We start from the raw sequence: 24,707 nt of genomic DNA, 5'->3' as shown, positions 1-24,707 counted from the left end.
TTCTATGAGAATACTGTAGGTCAAATATCCTCAGCTCAGTTAAACTTTTTTTAAATGTATTGTTTTTATATATTTTATGAAGCGCCAGTGCTCAAGGATCCTTTACAAACAGTAGGAGAACAAGAAAAGCAATAACCTTAAGAAAGTAGAGAAAATGGGAGACTAATAATACATAAAAGAATGACAAAAGACATGAGAACAAGTGACGAAAGAAACTCATTCCTGTTTTTAAAGCAGTGCTTATGTGCATTTAGGAGAACTAGGCAGCACACTCAGGGCTGCAAGATGGATTTAATTTAGTATTCTTATTATTAAAATATATCTGAATGAGGATCAAATGACTGAGTTGGTCTTTGAGAATGAAAATCAACCTGTTTGTTCCTGCAGATCTTCCTGTTTGACTCTGAATGTTTCTTCAATCCTCACATCTTCACTCTCCTCTTTAATAAACGCCATCTTTATAACAGTGTGGAGATCAGTCGCTTCAGTAGGAGTTTTTCTCTGTGTTTGGACACTTTATCCTGTTTAAAATGAACAAAACAATGAACAGAAACAAAATAACTTCTCTTCAACACTTGCTTCAACAGTTTCTTTATATGAAAGTAATTAACAAAAAGAAATCAGGTAAAACGTTTCTTTAAAACCCTTATTACACACATTTCTTTTACTTTATTCAAACAATAGCCCTCGGTTACTGAGAATAAAATAGTACTACGTTGTATAAAGGGTTAAAATATTATCTCCAACAACAGGAACATAATTTAGCATCATATAAAAAACCTAAAACTTTAGATCTCTATCTTTAAATCGATTTATATCTGTAAATGTTTTAAAACATAAACCTTTCTCCAGTTGAATCCCAGCGTTGAAGCGGCGCCGCCTGATGACGTCACACGCCACGCCAAAATAAAAGTCTTTTTTGTTTAGCTTTTTTGCCACTTACTGTTGCAGTCATGACTTATTAATACATTTCTCCCATGTTTTTCACTTTACACTATATTTGCTTTCTCTCTTTCTGTTTCTCTCTCTCTCTCTCTCTCTCTCACACACACACAAACCTTTAATCTAAACATTTAAGACAATTTTGAGAAACTTTTTTAATCCAGTTCATGATGACTTGCATGTCTACAGCACATTACTTTCTATTAATATCTGAGTACAAATCTCATCCTCATAATTATGACCTCTTCTTTTCTATTTCTACAACTTCATAGGCCTATACAGGGTTTCTTTTTTTCACATGAATTGTCATCTCTTATTATCTGTTTTCCACATTTCCTGCCGTTCTTTAGCAATATCTTCAGTAATAATATTTATTTTACCTTTACTTACAGAAGCATTAAAGTGGTAGTTCACATAAAAGTTACAATTCTGTCATTTCCTCATCCTCTACTTGTTCCAAACCTGTTTGAGTTTCTTCTGCTGAATGCAAATGAAGAGAATACAGGAGCAAAAACAGCCACTATATGGGTCAACAGTTCCTACTTTAGCTGCTTTTTTCAACACTTTCTTGCACACAAAATGTTCTTGGAACTCGATTACAATTGAACCACTAAAGTCACATGGACTGTTTTGACAATGTTTTTGGTTCCTTTTCTGGACTTTGAGCATCTCTGAACTGTTGCTGTCCATGACAGACGAGGGAGCTCTCTGATTTCATCTAAAGTGTCTCAGGGGCACAGTTCTTAGGGGATTGAAACAACTTTACCTAAAGCAGTATAAACACTGGATGTGGAGAAGAAAGTGAAAACGCCACACACCTCTTCTTCTGGCTGTGTGTTGAGTCAGAGAAGAGTAAAGCTGCACACCGCCACCTGCTGTACTGGAGAGAGTAACATCAGTCCTTCATGGAGCTCAAGTGGATTTCCCTGAAAATAAAAATACTGCTTTCACTGCCTCCGCCTGAGCATGATCGACTCCTAAAATACCTAAGTTATTTTAATTCCTGCATAATTTGAGGTTACATTCATTGAGTTTATGCTTTCCATGTTTTTTTTTCCAGTTTCAGTTTATTAGTTCAGGCTATATATTTCTTTGTGTATATAACAAATAACATTTATCTGTATTCACTTTACTCATAATGAATGTATTATTGAGTCTTATGTGTCCTTAAGTTATAATTGTATTAATCTGACTTCTGTCCTGTTTTTACTGGTCATTGATTTAACTTTAATTAAATATTCAATATTTAAGAGATACTGTTGTTTTTGCCAGTGATTATCAATGCCTCATGTCATTAGTGCTCTTCCTTCATTTTCAGATAAATCTCTATTTAATCATTAGTTTTAGATCTTCTTTCAGTAAATCCTTCAGGATTTTCATTTTTTCTGCAGGAATCTGCTGGTATCCTGTAGGAATTATGAAATCCTGCAGGACAAAATGAAAATATGTGCAGGCAATTCCTACAGGTTTTAGAATCATGCAGTGCTTTTTACGGGAATCCTGAATGATCTATTTTTTTCCTGCAGGATAGCTGCTGTCCTGTAGGAATGATAAAATCCTGGAGGACACATTGACGATATGTGCAGGGATTTCTTACAGGTTTTACAATGTATCCAAGCAAGTGACAAATCCTGCAGGATTTTATAATTATTGCAGGACTTATTAGTTATTTGCTGTAATTAGAATGAAAGAAAGAAATTCTGTCACTTAGCTGTTGGTAGCAATACAATATGAGTTCTAACAGATAAACAATACAACAAACAAACAAAATAAATAAATAAAATAAAAGTATACAAATAGATTATAGGCAATTATAAAAATCCACCATTACTCTAAACCATTCAAATTATACATTTGCATTTTTACATTTTATTCCTATACTTCTTTATTTCATTCATTAAAATGTCAATACATCTGTCTATTTTAATTCAACTCCCATCTGTTTTGTTGGATGCAAAAAAAAACAACAACTGTAAGACCTGTCCGTGAGGTAGACACATGTTGAATGTATGTCTGTGCATTTTATGAGTTCAACAGAGTCTGTCTATCCCTCTTTCTTTTAAAATGTTTGTTGCTGTTATCCCTGCTTCTCTGTCTTTTTGACCTGAGCAACCTATTTTATTAACCTTTTTGTGGCAGCTGGAACTGATGCCTCTTCATTTAAGTACACTTTTTATTCCATTTTTATCCTTTATAAAGAAGCAGGCTAGTGTTATTGTTAGTGTGATTGGTAAACATAATGTGTTTTCTGCAATATTAGAGTAAATTTAATTAGTAAATTATTATAAACATTTATTAAACATTTGAAATAAAATAAGATATAAATGCAAAATTGAAATTAGATAATACATTACTGCCAATAATGTATAGGTCTATATTATACAAGTATAATGATTACAGTATTTTAAGCAGGGCTCCGAACCGGTTCAAGAAACGGAAACGAAAATCAGAAGCGAATGACATTATTCAGGAACAGAAATGAAAAACAAAAAAAAGATCAACTTTAATCGTTCTGAACAGAAACGTTTACAGTTAACCGATTAATAATGTTATTTTATCGTTCTCTTTATTATATGAATTTGGGAGACAAAAAGCATTAATTTAAAGCATGTGTACAAATGCGACGGTGACGCATACAACGTGAAATGCCCGCGAAGCAGACGTCATAAGCGAGAGTCGTTTCTGATGCAACGAGCTTGTCTTAATGGTTACCGAGAACCTGCTCTTTCATGTACAAAGGTATGTTTCGGTTTAAGTTATTGTTACTAAAACTTGTATTTATACTAAATGAATTATTGATTGTCGATTGTTTTTAGATGGGTCTCCATGAAGAAAATCCTTTTGTTAACATTTCTCTTATGACAAATCATCTGATAAATCAATCTGTAATATTGAAGGATGAGGGGCAGATCATAAACATGATAGATAAAGTTTTACATGATATGATAGATATTATCAAACAACCCAAGCATTTTCCATTCGGAGAATTACAGTATTTAATAGCTTAGTCCTTATAAACAATCCATTAATAAAGTACATTATTTACTAGGCTGCTTACCCGAATATGCAATATGATCCTCATAATGATCACAGTGAAATGAGGTGAGCGTTCGTTTTATATCAACTCTAAATGTTTTACCGTGATGCCTATTTAGGCCTATGCCAGTCTATAAAAAGACAATATAGCTTGAAACACTAATATTTTAGAGGGAGTAGTTAAAGTTTGCACAACCAGTGTTTGGTCTTATTAACCTGCTACCCATAATTAAACGTCATGTAGCCTACTTTTTGATTACTTGACCTGCAGATTAACGGCAGCACCAGCGGACATAAACGAGATCTGTGCATAACAGGGTTTTATGTGTCCCCAATATACACAATCAAGAGAGTGCACGACTCCATAAGGTAACGTAAACTGCACACACTTGATTATGTAATGTATGAATTCAGGGACGCGTCTCACAGCGCAAAGCATAACTTAATTACCCATGCTTAATCGGTCATCGATGAGGTCTATTGGGTTTGAAGGGTTACCGACAATAAATCAATCGAATAATCGTTAGCATCCCTAGTTTAAACAATCATAAAAGTAGTGTCAATGTTATTAAAATGCACACACAATCTATCACTTAATCTATCCAATACAGGGCTCTAGACTAACTTTTTGCCTTGCTGCGCCTTTTTTTCTTAGGTAAACCACGCATTGCATAGTGTTTTATATTTACATTAAAGATAAATAAGGCAAGAATATGAGAATTAATATTTTATATTTTTACACCTACAAAAATATCTTGTTGTAGTGCACTTGTTTAATAAAAATCTTTGTAATTGTAACATTCAACATGCAATACAGTGGCATCAAATAAACTAAACTAAACCGTATAATCTTTTGTATTTACAAGTAATGTTAAGTTTTATTCTCGGCCTATGCCTAAATCCAAAAAGCACTAAATAATTTATATATTTATAAATTACTCTAATTAAACTAAATAACTATACATTACGCTAAATAACTGAAATTGGCTATATACAGTAGGCCTAATCTTGGGGTGACGCAGTGGCGCAGTAGGTAGTGCTGTCAGCTCACAGCAAGAAAGTTGCTGGTTTGAGCCTCGGTTGGGTCAGTTGGTGTTTCTGTGTGGAGTTTGCATGTTCTCCCTGCATTCACGTGGGTCCCCTCCAGGTGCTCCGGTTTCCCCCACAGTCCAAAAACCTGCGGTGCAGGTGAATGGGGTAGGCTAAATTTTCTGTAGTGAATGAGTGTGTATGGATGTTTCCCAGAGATGGGTTGCAGCTTGAAGGGCATCTGCTGCGTAAAAACGTGCTGGATAAGTTGGCGGTTCATTCCGCTGTGGTGAGCCCGGATTGATAAAGGGACTAAGCCGAAAGGAAAATTAATGAAGTCCTAATCTTAATCTCTGATTAAAACAAAAGTAATCCAGCAATGCCGCACCACTGATAAGCAAATGGCAGAGAAACAAAACAACCACATAAATAGCGGAAACAGCAGTGAGCACTTTTTCTGAAGTTATGCCTTTCTTTTTTAAATTTAATTACTGTGCGTTTAATGTAAATAAATCAATAATGAATAAGCCTATAAGTGTATCCTGTGTGTGTGTGCGTGCGTGTGTGTGTCCACCAACTGTGTCTTTCATTACTGAAGCAGCTCTCTTCCAAAATCAAAATTTACTTTGTCTGTCTAGCAATATTTCGACAATATTTAAATTTAGATGAGCCTAGAGTCAAAATATGCAGAAACTGTGCAGCTGCACATTAAATCTGAGGTTTCATCTCATCTCGCTCTCGCTGTCATCCAGACATCGATATGTAGACACCACATAAACATCACGTCGCGAAATTGAGGCCGGTACCAGCTGAAGCCCTTGTGAAATGTCAAAATACAGCACTGAAATGAACAGTTAATGTTTTGCAGCCAAAAGTCAATCTAGGATATCTCTAAAAACGCAATCAGAGCCAATGTTATTTTCATGATTACCAGCGATCTCTAACCACCAGAGGTCGCTGGTAAGCACTCACCCTCACAATAACCTATGGACTACAAATCCGCCATTCATGGACTACATTTTCATATACGTACTCCGTTCACAAACACACATGCTTCCTTATTTTGACTGATTACATTTGCACCAGCTGAGGATTGTCAGAGACTGATTACACACACTATTTAAACAACACACACACTCCCTGCCTTTGACGAGTCTTGTTATCTGTATAGTGACACTACAACGCGGTTTCCTAGTCTAGTTTCTCCGTGTTTTGATCTTTGCCTGGTTTTCTTTTCTCCTTGTCTGCCGCCTGTCTACCGACCTCTTGCCTGTGTTTAACTACGATTCTGGACTACCTTCATACATCTGTTTGCACCTGTGTTGACCATTGCCTCCCTGAGTTTGAATAAACCTGCACGTGGATCCTAAACCTCAGTTGTCTCTGTCGCTCCCCGTGTTACAGAAGACTCGGCCTAACATGGATCCAGCGGGGATTAAAATCATGTGCCTGCGTCAGGGAGCCCGGTCAATCGAAGAAAATGTGGAGGACTTTATTGAACTATCACATTTAACATCGATAAGTTAGGTATGTCTCATGATATTTTTTCATGGTGGGCTATCTGAACCACTATACTCACAGATGCCATTAAATGATCCTCACTGTTCAATAAAGAACTATTGACCTGGCACTACAAATGAGTGGGTCCCCCTTCACCGTAGGAGAGGTGGAGGAAACTCCTAAATGTTTTTTGGGGAGGGGCAGTGTACAGCATGAACAGATGACAACAGGGCTTGCTGTACACTCCACCGAAACATTAATGCTGGCATCACCATCTCTCCAGTATACGGTACATCCTTCAGCTCACAAGATGGCCGCTCTCAATCCTTCAGCTCACAAGATGGCCGCTTCCAGTCCTCCAGCTCACAAGATGGCCGCTTACAGTCCTCCAGCTCACAAGATGGCCGCTTCCAGTCCTCCAGCTCACAAGATGGCTGCTTCCAGTTTTCCGGCTCACAAGATGGCTTTCTGTTCCTGCCTTTGTTCCTGCCATAGTTCCAGTTCAAGTTCTTGAAAGACCATCGCCAGAGCCACTACTGCCAGTGCCACTGCCTGAGCCACTGCCGCCAGAGCTGCCAGAACCACTGCCGCCAGTACTGCCAGAGCTGCCAGATCCTCAAGAGCTGCCAGACCCTCAGTCATTTCCAGAGCTGCCAGACCCTCAGTCATTTCCAGAGCTGCCAGATCCTCCAGAGCTGCCAGAGCCACTACCGCCAGTGCCACTGCCTGAGCCACAGCCGCCACTGCTGCCAGAGCTGCCGCCGCCTGAGCTTCCTGAATGGCTGCCGCCTGAGCTTCCTGAATGGCCGCCGCCACCGCCTGAGTTTCCTGAATGGCCGCCGCCGCCTGAGCTTCCTGAATGGCCACCAGGTTCATATGACCCGCCGATGTCTGCTGAAAGTAAGGCTCCAAGCCCTCCGCAGCTCCATGATCCAGGGCCACTGCAGCTCCAGGCCCTCCAGAGCTCCACTCTCCAGGCCTTCCTCAGCTCCATTCTCCAGGCCTTCCTCAGCTTCATGCTCCAGGCCCTCCTCAGCTCCATGCTTCAGGTACGCCTCCTCTACATGGTCCTGGCCCTCCATCCCTCCCCCTCTTCCGCCTCCCCTCCACCTCCCGCCTGATCAGTATTAGGAGTGTCTGGAAGCCACTCCTAGAGGGGGGGCTCTGTCATGATTACCAGCGATCTCTAACCACCAGAGGTCGCTGGTAAGCCCTCACCCTCACAATAACCTATGGACTACAAATCCGCCATTCATGGACTACATTTTCATACATGCACTCCGTTCACAAACACGCATGCTTCCTCATTTTGACTGATTACATTTGCACCAGCTGAGGATTGTCAGAGACTGATTACACACACTATTTAAACCACACACACTCCCTGCCTTTGCCGAGTCTTGTTATCTGTATAGTGACACTACAACGCGTTTTCCTAGTCTAGTTTCTCAGTGTTTTGATCTTTGCCTGGCTTCCCTTTCTCCTTGTCTGCCGCCTGTCTATCGACCTCTCGCCTGTGTTTAACTACGATTCTGGACTGCCTTCATACATCTGTTTGCACCTGTGTTGACCATTGCCTCCCTGAGTTTGAATAAACCTGCACGTGGATCCTAAACCTCAGTTGTCTCTGTCGCTCCCCGTGTTACAGTTATGTAGAAATAGTGTTGCCTAAATATTACATTTCTAATAAAATTCAAACCAAAATACAATTGCATTTTTAGGTTGATAAAAATACACGGAAACAAAATAAAATCAAAAGTTGGCTATTTTGTAATTAGTTTTAATATTAATAAAAACATACTTCGACTATTTAAGCTTAACGGCTATACGCTGCCAATGGCCATTAATAAATATTATTTTACTTTGTACTGGATTATAATGTATATTTTACAATAAAAACTAAAACAATTCATAACACATCAGAACTGTAGACCTGCAGTGTGTAGCCTAAACTGTATGCAGGGGGTGTTGGTCAATGGCCTACGGTGCATAATTGAACTAATATCTCCTAATAACCTAAAAGAGCCTAATTTGAGAGATTTAAAAAATAAAAGACACTTTAAAAAAGGAACAACACGCAAATCGACAACAAATAAAACTGGTTGCGTGTTTCAGCACTTGCCGCTCCATACCAAGGTGTGGGGCTGTGTGTGTAGCGCCTTTAAGCAATGTGTGTCAATCAACTGCTGCTGGTGAGAGAGCACGCATAAGTGCGCAAAGCAGGTAAAGATATAACAAAGCAAGTTCATATTATAAATATTTTATTAACGATACTTATCGAAAATTCATTTAATTTTACCCCTCGAATAGAATTTTTAGTTACACCATTAAGAAATCAGGGCACTCTAGAGCCTGCAAAACTTTGTAATAAAATAATATTCTTAACCTTTTTTTTTTTTTTCTTTTTTTTTTAGAAAACCGTTTTCGTTTATTTGGTCAAAATGAATGTGGTATGTATGCTTTTAATCTATGTATAACAATTGCTAAGTATGTGATTTGGATAAGGAGAAATATGGCTAAACATGATGGGAAGAGAGTGGATATATGGCGTATGTTTAAAAACAGAATGGAGATGGCTGTAAAATTGATATTCAACTATTTTATAGTACAAGAAAAGGAGGATGTATTTATAGAAATAATGGTAAAAGGGAACGTAATAGTTGAATACAAGGACAACATCTTAAGTTGGTTATGGGAAAAATATGAAGTCTAATAATGAGTGTTGTAACTATGATGTGATTTTTGTGTGATGTGATCATTTCTTTGTAAAAATGTAAATATTTGATTTTAATTTAAAAAAAATTAAAATATCTCATCTGAACTCGGAAGCAAAGCAGGGTTGGGCCTGGTTGGTACTTGGATGGGAGACCGCCTGGGAATACCAGGTGCTGTAAGCTTTTTAAATTCTTTCATTTGGCAGCTAATACACTTCCCAAAATATAAAAAAAAAACTCTGAATTCCTCTCTGAACTCTGGAACCAGCCAAGTCAGTGAACCCACTTCCCCTGATTCCATTCGGGGTAAAGTAGGTACAGTGACTTGGCTGGTTTAACTTAGCAAGAGCTGTCGGTGCCCCGGAGCAGAAACAGAAAAAAAAAAAAAAAAAAACAGGTAAACAATTGAGGGGACAAGGGCCTTGTTTCTGTCGGTGCTGTGTCAATGCAAGGTGAGCTGCACTCGGCTCCTGGTGCTGCGCCTATTTTTAAATAGCTAACTCTTGACGGCTGCTCTCGCTTACGGCCATACCACTCTGGCAATGCCTGATCTCATCTGAACTCGAAAGAAAGACAGGGTTGGGCCTGGTAGGGACTTTTGCAGCAAGTAGGCTGGGTTTACGATTGCTAAGCTAGAATCCTTTGATCCATAGTCATAAGCGTTATCCTTTGTGCCACTGGCACTCCGTTCAGCACCTTGTTAGCACCTTGTTAGCACATTGTTTGAAACAAGGACAAGGCTCTGTCAACCTGGAGTTCCATCACCACACATTCTGCTTTGTTTTATAGCAAGACGTTGTGTGGATGGGATGCTCTTACAGGATTCCTGACAGTCCCTCCATAGAACCCCTGAGATCCAGGGTCGGAGACTCTCTTCTCTCCAAGAGGAGGTTAAAAGCCATAGTTTCTTTTATGCATGTTTTATCAGAGCACTTAGGTATTGCTACAGCTCAGAGACTTACAAGTGGAAGAGATTACGCTGCAAGTTGGCTGGGTGACTTCTAAGTGGTAGGGACTTTTGCAACAAGTAGGCTGGGTTTACGATTGGTGTAGCTGTAGTAGACGTTAATAAAAATCTAGCGGTTGGGGCAGCCTTTGAAACCAGGGGAGCACCCCACGGGCTCTGTGATTGCGGCCTCTTAAACTCAACACACTCCAGAGTGGACCTGAACAGTTCCAGTGGGGGCGACTGCAGTGCACTGGCTGACATCAAAGCAAAAAGACCAAAGCGAGCCAGCCAGGAGTCGAACCTAGAATCTTCTGATCCATAGTCAGACGGGTTAACCATGGCGCCACTGGCACTGTCTGCTTGTCTTTTCATCTTTAGCGTCTTGCTTGTAATAAGGACACAGCTCAGTCAACACGGAGTTCATTCAATGCATGCTGTGCTTCGCTATTATGGCAAGTTGTGGTGTCGATAGGATGCTCTTACAGTGCATGTGACAGTCCCTCCCTAAAAGAACTGTGATGCAGGGTCTGAGACTTTCTCCTCTCTAGGAGGAGGTTACAAGCATTAGATTTATTTTGTCAGAGCAGCTGCAGCATACTTGCGTGGAGGCCCATAGCTAGGCTTGAGGGCAAGTTTCTGCAGGACCTTTTCTGATGGTCTAGTGGTTAGGATTCGGCACTTTTACCGCCGCGGCCTGGGTTCGATTCCCGGTCAGGGAACTTCCTTTTTACCTCTATGGTGAACTTTAAGCTCTAGCTATGAATTTATATGTGAACTGCACAGGCATGAAATGGCAAAAGACCTTCTTCAAGCCAGAGTCAAACCAGTAACCTAAGGATAGCCAACAACACACCTACAGTACTCTGCTTTACCAACTGAGCTATCAAAGGCTTATGAGATTCCCACACAAGCCCACCCCCTTAATGTTGCTGCAGTCCGACTGCTAGGCAAAAAGGGCAGTGGCAAAAATGCTCAAGGCTTCCCAGACCAGGAGTCAAACCCAGGCCAACTGGGTGAAAACCAGGAATCAAACTTGGCACAAACTTCAGTTCTTTCTGACCATGCGCACTTCACTGCCCCTCTTGCACAAGTACCACTCATACATTTGCGCACTCTCTCATACACAGTCTCATGGTTTCCGTAAGCTAGAATCCTCTGATCCATAGTCATAAGCGTTATCCTTTGTGCCACTGGCACTCTGTTCAGCGCCTTGTTAGCACATTGTTTGAAACAAGGACAAGGCTCTGTCAACCTGGAGTTCCGTCATGACACATTCTGCTTTGTTTTATGGCAAGACGTTGTGTGGATGAGATGATCTTACTGGATTCCTGACAGTCCCTCCAAAGAAGACCTAAGATCCAGGGTCGGAGACTCTCTTCTCTCCAAGAGGAGGTTAAAAGCCATAGTTTTTTATTCATGTTTTATCAGAGCACTAAGGTATTGCTGCAGCTCAGAGAATTAAAAGTGGAAGAGATTACGCTGCAAGTTTGCTGGGTGACTTCTAAGTTGTATGGACTTTTGCAACAAGTAGGCTGGGTTTACGGTTGGTGTAGCTGTAGTAGACGTTATTAAAAAACTGCAGTTGGGGCATCCTTTGAAACCAGGAGAGCACCCCACGGGCTCTGTGCTGGCGGCCACTTAAACTTGACTCACTCCAGAGTGGAACTGAAGAGCTCCAGTGGGGGGCGAAAGGCGACCGCAGTGCACTGGCTGACATCAAAGCAAAAAGACCAAAGCAAGCCAGCCAGGAGTCGAACGTAGAATCTTCTGATCCGTAGTCAGACATATTATCCACTGCACCACTGGTCCTATCTCCTTAGCTTGTCATCATTAGCTTGTTGCTTGTAATAAGGACACAGCTCTGTCAATACGGAGTTCATTCAACGCATGCTGTGCTTTGTTATTATGGCAAGTTGTGGTGTCGATAGGAGCATGTGACAGTCCCTCCATAGAAGAACTGTGATCCTGGGTCTGAGACTTTCTCCTCTCCAGGAGGAGGTTACAAGCATTGGATTTATTTTTGTCAGAGCAGCTGCAGCATACTTGTGTGGAGACCCACAGCAAGGCTTGAGGGCAAGTATCTTCTCTCCCGTCCCTGGTGGTCTAGTGGTTAGGATTCGGTGCTCTCATTGCTGTGGACTGGGTTTGATTCCTGGTTAGTTCTTGAATGAGAGACCCCCTGGGATTACCAGGTGCTTAAAGCTTTTTGAATTCCTTCATTTGGCAGCTGATACACTTCCCAACATACGAAAAAAACAAAACAAAACTCTGAATTCCTCTCTGATCTCTGGAACCAGCTAAGTCATTGTACCCACTTCCCCTGATTCCATTCGGGGGAAGTGAGTACCCTGACTTGGCTGGTTTAACCTAGCAAGAGCTGTCGGTGTCCCGGAGCAGAAACCGAAAAAAAAAAAAAAAACAGGTAAACTATTGAGGGGTCAAGGGCTTTGTTTTTGTCGGTCTGGTTAGTACTTGGATGGGAGACCGCCTGGGAATACCAGGTGCTGTAAGCTCTTTGAGTTCCTTCATTTGGCATCTAATACACTTCCCCGTGTCACAGGTCTGCTGCTGGTGTCTTTTCTCACATTCATCTTATTTGGGAGGGGTGGGACAAAAAAAACACAGGTAAACAATTGAGGGGACAAGGGCGTTGTTTCTGTCGGTGCTGTGTCAATGCAAGCTGAGCTGCGCTCGGCTCCTGGTGCTGCGCCTCTTTTCAAATAGCCAACTCTTGACGTCTGCTCTCGCTTATGGCCATACCACCCTGGTATTTAAAATTAAGATCTAAAAGTGGCTTAAACATTGAACTTGTTCTACAATGGCAGAAAATTAGAAGAGAAGAGATTAAAGAAAGAATGGAAGGAAAAATTTTGAAAAAGGAGATGCAAGAAAAATTTGTTTAAGTGACAGTGACTCAGAATGAATGGTGGTTATTGGTTTATCCAATAATTATCCTAATGAGTAATGTATGTGTGGTATCACTGAATGTAAGAGGATTGTCAAAAGGTGAAAAGTTTGAAAGATTAACGTGTTTGACAAAAAAGTGTGATATATTATGTTTACAAGAGACAAAGTGGGAAGATGAGATTAAAAATGAATTGAGAAAATTGTGGAATGGGGAAATATTTAGTAATGGAGATATAGAAAAGAAAAGAGGGGTAGCAATTTTGATAAAAAGAGGGATTTTTGAAAAAGTAGAATTAGACTATAAAGACACAGACGGAAGAATTATAATTGTAAAAGTTATGTATAGTGGGAAAAGTTTTAGAGTATGCAACATACATGCACCAAATGAGGAAAAGGAGAAATATAACTTTTATAAGGAAATGGATAAGTTAATAGATAAGAATGAAAACATATTTATTTTAGGAGATTTTAATATTGCCATGCAAAGAATAGATATAGATGACTGAATGGATTTTAGAACAGACAGAGGAAGGAATGAACTACAGAATTTAATGAGGAAATGTGATTTGGTAGATGTATGGAGAGAGCAAAATGGTATGAAAAGAGAATATTCAAGAAGACAAATTGTAAATAGGATTTTAAAGCAAAGTAGAATTGACTTGTTTTTATGTAAGAAGAAAGAAGTACAATATGTCAACAAAGTTTTCTACAAAACCTATAGTGAGAGTGATCATGATTTTTTATGGATAACGAGGAATTTTAATTAGATTGAAAAAGGAGCAGGAGTGTGGATACTCAACACTGAGTTGTTCAAAATAGAAATGTATAAAATGGAAATAGAAAATATAATAATCAATAGTGTGAATGATGAAATGTTTGAAACAGAAACAAGTTTATGGTGGGATAATCTGAAAAATAGAATAAAAGAATACTCAATAAATATATCAGAAAAAAGACAAAAGGCAAAACAATTCAAGGAAAATCAAATTAGAAAAGAATGGGATGAAGAAATGAGTAAAGTAAATGGGATAAATGTTGACAAAATAATAGAATTACAGGAAAAGCTGAAGAAAATCGAAGAAGAAAAGTGTAAGGGAGTAATTATTAGAAGCAGAGCTAAAGACATTGTAGAAGGAGAAAGAAGTACTAAATACTTTTATGAATTAGAAAAAACAAGACAGAGAGCAGCTATAATCAAATGTATAAAAACACAAGATGGGAAAACTGTAGAGGACAAAGATGGAATTTTAAAGGAAACTAGACGATTTTATAAGGAATTATTTACAGAAAATGGAGTAGTTTTAAATGATGAAAATTTCTTATTAGAAAAAATAACAGTAAAATTAAATAAAGAGGACGAGGAAATGTGCGAGAGTGAGATAACAGATTTAGAAATAGAAACAGCTATTGATCAGTTGAGAAATGGGAAAAGTCCAGGAATAGATGGACTACCAGTTGAGTTTTATAAAGTTTTTAAAAATGTTTTAAGTCCTATTTTAAATAGAATATACAGTGATATTTATGAAAAAGGGGAGACTCTACTTTTTTTTTTTTGCCCACACAAAGAACTCCTTCATTTTCTACACTTCTGTGAGAGGATGTCTACAAGCGTTGCTAATATAGTGGTGAGCATAGCTGGCTTCTGCCGTAACATTACATGGCCAGGCGCCACTCTTGTGAAGATATCCCATAACATGTGGGTAGATCAGTGCATTTTGAGATGATTGGGATCCATATGCTGAACATGTTTTTCAGAGCCGAACCAAGACAAAGAGGGCCTTGGTTGAAAGCATTCTTTTTGAGCTCTTCTGGCAAGAGGCTTCCGCAAGCGTTGGTGGTGTAGTGGTGAGCATAGCTGCCTTCCAAGCAGTTGACCCGGGTTCGATTCCGGGCCAACGCATTTCCTTTTGGCTGCTGTTTATATCACTTAGTCCGTTGCCAAGCTTGTGAAAGGCAACAGCCAAAAAGTAAAAGACAAAGGAGGGCCTTCCCGTCGGGGAATCGAACCGCGGTCTTCCGCGTGGCAGGCGGAGATACTGTCCACTATACTAACGAGGATCTGCGGAGTAAATAAACCCGTTCTCCCCCCACACAGATCAGCAATGTAATCCAGTCCTAACAGCATTGTCTGCAGTGCTGGCACTAAAGACCTTGGCTGACAGCAAGAGGAGGGTAGAAAACTGGGCTTGGACAGTTTTTCTTCATTAATAATCCTTGCTTCTTCAATAGTCTTCGACTGGTCATCAGCAGTAACTTGAACAGTGCATCACACAGGAGAACGTTATTAGCATGTTTTGCAGCAAACAAAGCATGCCATCCATTCTTACACATTGCCCAGCTTTTACTCCACAAAATGTCAGCTTGCCCTTTCATGAGCTGCATCCAGTCAACCCTTGCAATGACATTCAAACCGGGGGAGCTCATTACAGTGAATACTGGGTGACAGAAGATGAGAACTCCACCACTGAAGAGTGAAATTATCGACCTCCCTTTTTTTGGGTGAGGTTGTACCTTCGAACGCTTTATCCAACCTCAACGTCAGAAAGAGATGGGATCCATACTCGACATTTTTTTTCACCCACACAAAGAACTCCTTGGTCGAAAGCTTTCATTTTCTACACTTCTGTGAGAGGATGTCTACAAGCTTTGGTATTATAGTGGTGAGCATAGCTGGCTTCTACGTATATTCCCAGCAAATGTATTCCTTTTGGCTGCCGTAACATTACATGGCCAGGCGCCACTCTTGTGAAGATGTCCCATGACATGTGGGTAGATCAGTGCATTTTGAGATGGTTGGGATCCATATGGTGGACATGTTTTTCAGTGCCGAACCAAGACAAAGAGAGCCTTGGTTGAAAGCATTCTTTTTGAGCTCATCTGGCAAGAGATGTCTGCAAGCGTTGGTGGTATAGTGGTGAGCATAGCTGCCTTCCAAGCAGTTGACCCGGGTTCGATTCCAGGCCAACGCATTTCCTTTTGGCTGCTGTTTATATCACTTAGTCCGTTGCCAACCTTGTGAAAGGCAACAGCCAAAACGTAAAAGACAAAGGAGGGCCTCCCCGTCGGGGAATCGAACCCCGGTCTTCCGCGTGACAGGCGGAGATACTGTCCACTATACTAACGAGGATCTGCGGAGTAAAAAAAACCCATTCTCCCCCACACAGATCAGCAATGTAATCCAGTCCTAACAGCATTGTCTGCAGTGCTGGCACTAAAGACCTTGGCTGACAGCAAGAGGAAGGTAGAAAACTGGGCTTGGACAGTTTTTCTTCATTAATAATCCTTGCTTCTTCATCAGTCTTACTGTCCACTATGCTAACGAGGATCTGTGGAGCAAAAAACCTTTCCTCCCCCCACACAGATCAGCAATGTAATCCAGTCCTAACAGCATTGTCTGCAGTGCTAGCACTAAAGACCTTGGCTGACAGCAAGAGGAGGGTAGAAAACTGGGCTTGGACAGTTTTTCTTCATTAATAATCCTTGCTTCTTCAATAGTCTTCGACTGGTCATCAGCAGTAACTTGAACAGTGCATCACACAGGAGAACGTTATTAGCATGTTTTGCAGCAAACAAAGCACGCCATTCATTCTTACACATTGCCCAGCTTTTACTCCACAAAATGTCAGCTTGCCCTTTCATGAGCTGCATCCAGTCAACCCTTGCAATGACATTCAAACCGGGGGAGCTCATTACAGTGAATACTGGGTGACAGAAGATGAGAACTCCACCACTGCAGAGTGAAATTATCGACCTCCCTTTTTTTGGGTGAGGTTGTAACTTCGAATGCTTTATCCAACCTCAACGTCAGAAAGAGATGGGATCCATACTCAACATTTTTTTTTCGCCCACACAAAGAACTCCTTGTTCGAAAGCTTTCATTTTCTACACTTCTGTGAGAGGATGTCTACAAGCGTTGGAAATATAGTGGTGAGCATAGCTGGCTTCTACGTATATTCCCAGCAAATGTATTCCTTTTGGCTGCCGTAACATTACATGGCCAGGCGCCACTCTTGTGAAGATGTCCCATGACATGTGGGTAGATCAGTACATTTTGAGATGGTTGGGATCCATATGCTGGATATGTTTTTCAGTGCCGAACCAAGACAAAGAGGGCCTTGGTTGAAAGCATTCTTTTTGAGCTCATCTGGCAAGAGATGTCTGCAAGCGTTGGTGGTATAGTGGTGAGCATAGCTGCCTTCCAAGCAGTTGACCCGCGTTCAATTCCCAGCCAACGCATTTCCTTTTGGCTGCTGTATATATCACTTAGTCCGTTGCCACCCTTGTGAAAGGCAACAGCCAAATGATTCTGTTTGATACTTTTTATTGCTTTGACAATATGCTGTTAAAAGCGCTATATAGTTAAAGAGCCCATATTATACATGAAATAGGGTCATATTTAGGTTGTAAGGGTCTCCAACAACAGTCTAATATGCATGCAAGGTCAAAAAACACTTTGATGGTCTTATAATCTGCATTTATTTTTACCTAATTATCCCAGCGACTCCCATATGAATCGTTCAGCGATTCATTTGTTCCCAAACCCCTCCTCAGCGCGAAGCTAATCTGCGCTGATTGGACCGATGACAGCCTGCTGCGATTGGTCGACACGGACAAGGCTTCAGCGCGAGAGTGAAATGCCCAGCTGCTAATCTACAATATAAAAGTAGTCACAGTGCATACACGCTTCATAGTGGATTTTGGCTGCCAGTGGGTGAATGTAAACACAGACGATGGACTAGAAAATACTGACGACTAACTATTTTATTGAGCAAAAAGTCCAAGAACTGGCGAGGAGGTCACAGTCTTCTTGCTCTTCACACACACACACACACACACACACACACACACACACACACACACACACACACACACACACAGGGCCTGCGCGTCCATAGAGGACCGGCTGAATAGAGAGGGCGCGGCGCTCAGTTATATCCGCGAATACCCGTGCGTTACACACACGAGGAGACACACACACAGAGGGCCGGCGCGTCCACAGAGGAGTGGCTGAATAGAGAGGGCGCGGCGCGGCGCTCAAGTTATATCCGCGAATACCCGTGCGTTACACACACGAGGAGACACACACACAGAGGGCCGGCGCGTCCCCAGAGGAGCGGCTGAATAGAGAGGGCGCGGCGCGGCGCTCAGTTATATCCGCGAATACCCGTGCGTTACACACATGAGGAGACACAGACACACACACACACAGAGCCGGCGCGTCCATAGAGGAGCGGCGCTCAGTTATATCCGCGAATACCCGTGCGTTACACACACGAGGAGACACAGACACACACACACACAGGGCCGGCGCGTCCATAGAGGAGCGGCGCTCAGTTATATAAATTAACGTTATTAACCGGTTAACTGTAAACGTTTCTGTTCAAAATGATTAAAGTTGATCTTTTTTTCGTTTCTATTTCTTGAACCGGTTTGGAGCCCTGCTTAAAATACTGTAATTATTATACTTGTAAAATATAAACCTATACATTATTGGCAGCAATGTATTATCTAATTTCAATTTTGCATTTATATCTTTCATTTAAAATGTTTAATAAATGTTTCTAATAATTTACTAATTAAATTTACTCTAATATTGCAGAAAACACATTATGTTTACCAATCACACTAACAATAACACTAACCTGCTTCTTTATAAAGGATAAAAATGGAATAAAAAGTGTACTTAAACGAAGAGGCACCAGTTCCAGCTGCCACAAAAAGGCAATGGACACAGAATAATATAGGTTACTCAGGTCAAAAAGACAGAGAAGCGGGAATAACAGCAACAAACATGTTAAAAGAAAGAGGGATAGACTCTGTTGAACTCATAAAATGCACAGACATACGTTCAACATGTGTCTACCTCATTGACAGGTCTTGAAGTTTTTTTGCATCCAACCAAACAGATGGGAGTTGAATTAAAAGAGAGAGATGGATTGACATTTTAATAAAGGAAATAAAGAAGTATAGGAATAAAATGTTTAATTTGAATGGTTTAGAGTAATGGTGGATTTTTATAATTGCCTATAATCTATTTGTATACTTTTATTTATTTATGTATTTATTTTTTGTTTGTTTGTTGTATTGTTTATCTGTTAGAACTCATAGTGTATTGCTACCAACAGCAAGTGACAGAATTTCTTTCTTTCATTTCAATTACAGCAAATAACTCCTGCAAGTCCTGCAGGAATTATAAAATCCTGCAGGATTTGTCACTTGCTTGGATCCATTGTAAAACCTGTAAGAAATTCCTGCACATATCTTCAATGTGTCCTACTGGATTTTTACATTCCTTCAGGACAGCAGCTATTCTGCAGGATTTCATAAATCCTACATGATACCAGCAGGTTCCTGCAGACAAAATTAAAATCCTGAAGGATTCCTGTAGGCTATTTTTGGAAGCTTTATTTTCAACAGCTGCTCATTTACTGAAAGAAGATCTAAAACTTATGAGATCTTAAACGTTTGGTTAAATAGAAATTTATCTGAAAATGAAGGAAGAGCACTAATCACTGGCAAAAACATCTGAAACTCTTATAAATATTGAATATTTAATTAAAGTTAAAACAATGACCAGTAAAAACAGGACAGAAGAAGTCAGATTAATAATATTATAACTTATAGCATATATAGGTTATAGCATAGGTTATATATAGGTTATAGCATAGCAACACCTTAGCAACCGCCTAGCAACACCTTAGCAACCACATAGCAACACCTTAGCAACCGCCTAGCAACACCTTAGCAACCATATAGCAACCACCAAGCAACACCTTAGCAACCGCCTAGCAACCACCTAGCAACACCATAGCAACCGCATAGAAACCACATAGCAACACCTTAGCAACAGCCTAGCAACACCTTAGCAACACCTTAGCAACCACCTAGCAACGCCTTAGCAACCGCCTAGCAACACCTTAGCAACCACATAGCAACACCTTAGCAACCGCCTAGCAACACCTTAGTAACCATATAGCAACCACCAAGCAACACCTTAGCAACCGCCTAGCAACCACCTAGCAACACCATAGCAACCGCATAGAAACCACATAGCAACACCTTAGCAACAGCCTAGCAACACCTTAGCAACCGCCTAGCAACACCTTAGCAACCACATAGCAACACCTTAGCAACCGCCTAGCAACGCCCTAGCAACACCTTAGCAACCACATAGCAACGCCTTAGCAACCGCCTAGCAACACCTTAGCAACCACCTGCCATCGCCTTAGCAACCACCTAGCAACACCTTAGCAACCACATAGCAACAGCCTAGCAACACCTTAGCAACGACCTAGCAACACCTTAGCAACCATATAGCAACCACCAAGCAACACCTTAGCAACCGCCTAGCAACCACCTAGCAACGCCTTAGCAACCGCCTAGCAACACCTTAGCAACCACATAGCAACACCTTAGCAACCGCCTAGCAACGCCCTAGCAACACCTTAGCAACCACATAGCAATGCCTTAGCAACCGCCTAGCAACACCTTAGCAACCACCTAGCAACACCTTAGCAACCACCTAGCAACCACCTAGCAACACCTTAGCAAACACATAGCAACACCTCAGCAACCGCCTAGCAACACCTTAGCAACCACATAGCAACACCTCAGCAACCGCCTAGCAACACCTTAGCAACCACCTGCCATTGCCTTAGCAACCGCCTAGCAACACCTTAGCAACCACATAGCAACAGCCTAGCAACACCTTAGCAACCACCTAGCAACACCTTAGCAACCACATAGCAATGCCTAAGCAACCGCCTAGCAACCACATAGCAACACCTTAGCAACCACCTAGCAACACCTTAGCAACCACGTAGCAACACCTTGGCAACCACATAGAAACACAAACACTGAAAAAGTGCCGCATCAATCTCTTTGCGCCACAATTAACGTAGCGTAGCAGTGGCCCTCCAGAGGAACTGTAGCCTTTTTTGCCCCCGGGAAGCATAAACGGCACGGAAGGCAATAAAGTACGCCGCCCGGTCACCTAAGTGCTCCCGTGTGCCAAAAAGTACCACCTTGCCCCGTGTGAGGCTCGAACTCACGATCTTCAGATTATGAGACTGACGCGCTGCCTGCTGCGCCAACGAGGTGGACTGCTGGAGCTGGGCAAGCTGTGACAGCTCCAGCTAAGTTTGCGTGTCAGGATGACCGAGCGGTCTAAGGCGCTGCGTTCAGGTCGCAGTCTCCCCTGGAGGCGTGGGTTCGAATCCCACTCCTGTCAAACCAAATCTAAAAACTAGAAACTCGGAAAAGCATGTGAACAAAACAATGGACGTGGGCTTTAATGCAAGTGCATCGAAAGGGGATCAAAAGAATTGCCGTGGAATGTCCTGAGATGCCATTTATTTTTAAGCCAATGGGATTCGCAGGGCTTTTCGGCTAATTCTCTTACAACGTCAAGTCATGACATTTGACTCTTTGTGAGAATGAGAAGAAAAAAAGCTGTGTCAGTCAATCAACGCGTCTTTTTCAAGACGCTGTTCTGAATGTGCGTTTCTGGATGCGGTAGTTCCTATCTCCGGATGATGGGCACGAGTATCGCATCACAGGTCTGGGGGTCCAGCATGTCGATGCAGTGCCCGCGGACAGCTCATGCTCTCACTGTGAGGACGTGGCTGTTGCACAGCTGAGATCTCAGGCTCAAGTATTTAACCCTCTGGCGCCATGTCCGAGTGATACAGTAACACTGACAAAGTGCCGCATCAATCTCTTTGCGCCACAATTTATGCAGCGTAGCAGTGGCCCTGGCAGCGTTAATGGGCACTGTAGGCTGCAAGATTTGAGGCGATTGCGCAACATCAAGGCATTGTCCACAGCAACTCGCAAAAGCATGTGTTCAAAACAGTGTAGTTAGCAGATAGTATCACCACGTAAAACCTTCCCTGCACAGTGGCTTGCTGTTCTAGGAGAATGATTCTCGCTCATGCCACGAGAGCTCCCAGGTTCAAATTCCGGGTGAACCCGTACAGTTGTCTCATGTTTTATGAGGGCGTTGAGGTTTTAGACAGAGGCCATTTTCAGAGAATGCCGGTTTGACAGCAGATAGTGTTGCCATGTAAACTTGTTGCTTTTTATTGGCTCGTTGGTCTAGGGGTATGATTCTTGCTTCGGGTGTGAGAGGTCCCGGGTTCATTTACTGGACGAGTCCTTGCAGTTGTTTTTTGCTTTGAGGGACAGCTTGGCTTTCACAGGGGCCTGATTCAACACCAGTTTATGAGCATTAGATAGCCTATAAGAAGGGTTTTGTTTCCATGGTGTAATGGTTAGCACTCTGGACTTTGAATCCAGTGATCCGAGTCCAAATATAGGTAGAACCTCTTCCTTCTCTTCTTGCTTCAACTCAGTGAACTTAATGAGACCATTTTCAATCACACCAATCAGTGAGTAGTTCTGATACTATACGCTGAGATAGCTGTTTAATGCTATCACGATCCTCCTTCAGCAATCACTTATGTAACATTATGTGTGGTTTTGCCATGCAGCGTAAATCTGTGAAACTGATGAGATCAATTTACTCACTGAAACAGCTGGACAACAAAAATTTATAAGTAAACGAGTGACTCAACTTGTCGGTCTGGGGCTGCGAGTCTGGTTTTGGGTGGGAGAAGTCACGCACAACCCCTGCTTCAACGCATGAGATTTTGAAGGTATGTTGTGACTCAATTGTTACATAAAGATTTCGAACCATGCACTGCTTCTGATGCCATGTGAAAGCTTCAAGTCTTAGTGGCTTGTTGGTCTAGGGGTATGATTCTCGCTTTGGGTGCGAGAGGTCCCGGGTTCAAATCCCGGATGAGCCCTTGCAGCTGTCTTGTGTTTTACAGGGGGCATTATGGCTTTCATAAAATCTTCTTTCGAAGAATTCCAGTTTGTCAGCAGATAGTATCACCGCATAAAACCTTCCCTGCACAGTGGCTTGCTGTTCTAGGAGAATGATTCTCGCTCGTGCCACGAGAGCTCCCAGGTATAAATTCCGGGTGAGCCCGTACAGTTGTCTCATGTTTTATGAGGGCGTTGAGGTTTTAGACAGAGGCCGTTTTCAGAGAATGCCGGTTTGTCAGCAGATAGTATTGCCATGTAAACTAGCTGCTTTTTATTGGCTCGTTGGTCTAGGGGTATGATTCTTGCTTCGGGTGTGAGAGGTCCCAGTTTCATTTACTGGACGAGCCCTTGCAGTTGTTTTTTGCTTTGAGGGACAGCTTGGCTTTCACAGAGGCCTGTTTCAACGCCAGATTCTGAGCATTAGATAGCCTATAAGAAGGGTCTTGTTTCCATTGTGTAATGCTTAGCACTCTGGACTTTGAATCCAGTGATCCGAGTCCAAATATCGGTGGAACCTCTTCCTTCTCTCCTTGCTTAAAATCAGTGAACTGAATGAGACCATTTTCAATCACACCAATCAGTGAGTAGTTCTGATACTATATGCTGAGATAGCAATTTGATGCTCCCACGGTCCTCCTTCAGCAATCACTTATGTAACAATGTGTGGTTTTGCCATGCAGCATAAATCTGTGAAACTGATGAGATCAATTTACTCACTGAAACAGCTGGACAACAAAAATTTATAAGTAAACGAGTGACTCAACTTGTCGGTCTGGGGCTGCGAGTCTGGTTTTGGGTGGGAGAATTCACGCACAAGCCCTGCTTCAACGCATGAGATTTTGAAGATATGTTGTGACTCAATTGTTACATAAAGATTTCCAACCATGCACTGCTTCTGATGCCATGTGAAAGCTTCGTGTCTTAGGGGCTCGTTGGTCTAGGTGTATGATTCTCGCTTTGGGTGCGAGAGGTTCCGGGTTCAAATCCCGGACGAGCCCTTGCAGCTGTCTTGTGTTTTACAGGGGGGCATTATGGCTTTCATAAAATCTTCTTTCGAAGAATTCCAGTTTGTCAGCAGATAGTATCACCACATAAAACCTTCCCTGCACAGTGGCTTGCTGTTCTAGGAGAATGATTCTCGCTCGTGCCACAAGAGCTCCCAGGTTCAAATTCCGGGTGAGCCCGTACAGTTGTCTCATGTTTTATGAGGGCGTTGAGGTTTTAGACAGAGGCCGTTTTCAGAGAATGCCGGTTTGTCAGCAGATAGTGTTGCCATGTAAACTTGCTGCTTTTTATTGGCTCGTTGGTCTAGGGGTTTGATTCTTGCTTCGGGTGTGAGAGGTCCCAGTTTCATTTACTGGACGAGCCCTTGCAGTTGTTTTTTGCTTTGAGGGACAGCTTGGCTTTCACAGAGGCCTGTTTCAACGCCAGTTTCCGAGCATTAGATAGCCTGTAAGAAGTGTCTTGGTTCCATGGTGTAATGGTTAGCACTCTGGACTTTGAATCCAGTGATCCGAGTCCAAATATCGGTGGAACCTCTTACTTCTCTCCTTGCTTCAAAGCAGTGAACTGAATGAGACCGTTTTCAATCACACCAATCAGTGAGTAGTTTCGATACTATACGCTGAGACAGCAATTTGATGCTACCACGGTCCTCCTCCTTGAAGGAATTCAAAAAGCTTACAGCACCTGGTATTCCCAGGCGGTCTCCCATCCAAGTACTAACCAGGTCCAACCCTGCTTTGCTTCCGAGTTCAGATGAGATCAGGCATTGCCAGGGTGGTACGGCCGTAAGGGAG

At 41.8% G+C, this 24,707-nt stretch overlaps 9 non-coding genes across 9 annotated transcripts; 6 read left to right on the top strand and 3 right to left on the bottom strand.

Moving 5' to 3' along the window:
* Nucleotides 1-14,905: 14,905 nt before the first annotated feature.
* Nucleotides 14,906-14,977, top strand: trnag-ucc (transfer RNA glycine (anticodon UCC)). Its single transcript has one exon. It is a non-coding gene; the product is annotated as a tRNA-Gly (tRNA).
* Nucleotides 14,978-15,974: 997 nt separating this feature from the next.
* trnag-ucc (transfer RNA glycine (anticodon UCC)) lies at nucleotides 15,975-16,046 on the top strand. The gene has a single exon. It is a non-coding gene; the product is annotated as a tRNA-Gly (tRNA).
* An 86-nt stretch (nucleotides 16,047-16,132) lies between these two features.
* trnad-guc (transfer RNA aspartic acid (anticodon GUC)) lies at nucleotides 16,133-16,204 on the bottom strand. The gene has a single exon. It is a non-coding gene; the product is annotated as a tRNA-Asp (tRNA).
* A 4,899-nt stretch (nucleotides 16,205-21,103) lies between these two features.
* On the bottom strand, nucleotides 21,104-21,176 carry trnam-cau (transfer RNA methionine (anticodon CAU)). Its single transcript has one exon. It is a non-coding gene; the product is annotated as a tRNA-Met (tRNA).
* A 48-nt stretch (nucleotides 21,177-21,224) lies between these two features.
* On the top strand, nucleotides 21,225-21,307 carry trnal-cag (transfer RNA leucine (anticodon CAG)). The gene has a single exon. It is a non-coding gene; the product is annotated as a tRNA-Leu (tRNA).
* Nucleotides 21,308-22,814: 1,507 nt separating this feature from the next.
* trnap-ugg (transfer RNA proline (anticodon UGG)) lies at nucleotides 22,815-22,886 on the top strand. Its single transcript has one exon. It is a non-coding gene; the product is annotated as a tRNA-Pro (tRNA).
* A 948-nt stretch (nucleotides 22,887-23,834) lies between these two features.
* trnap-ugg (transfer RNA proline (anticodon UGG)) lies at nucleotides 23,835-23,906 on the top strand. Its single transcript has one exon. It is a non-coding gene; the product is annotated as a tRNA-Pro (tRNA).
* A 468-nt stretch (nucleotides 23,907-24,374) lies between these two features.
* Nucleotides 24,375-24,446, top strand: trnaq-uug (transfer RNA glutamine (anticodon UUG)). The gene has a single exon. It is a non-coding gene; the product is annotated as a tRNA-Gln (tRNA).
* Nucleotides 24,447-24,585: 139 nt separating this feature from the next.
* LOC130224019 (5S ribosomal RNA) lies at nucleotides 24,586-24,704 on the bottom strand. The gene has a single exon (XR_008837121.1). It is a non-coding gene; the product is annotated as a 5S ribosomal RNA (ribosomal RNA).
* Nucleotides 24,705-24,707: the final 3 nt, after the last annotated feature.

The sequence above is a fragment of the Danio aesculapii genome, chromosome 4, assembly GCF_903798145.1.
Source record: "Danio aesculapii chromosome 4, fDanAes4.1, whole genome shotgun sequence".
Classification (NCBI taxonomy): domain Eukaryota; kingdom Metazoa; phylum Chordata; class Actinopteri; order Cypriniformes; family Danionidae; genus Danio; species Danio aesculapii.
The sequence above is the reverse complement of the archived record's forward strand: the minus strand, read 5'-3'. Positions and strand labels throughout refer to the sequence as shown.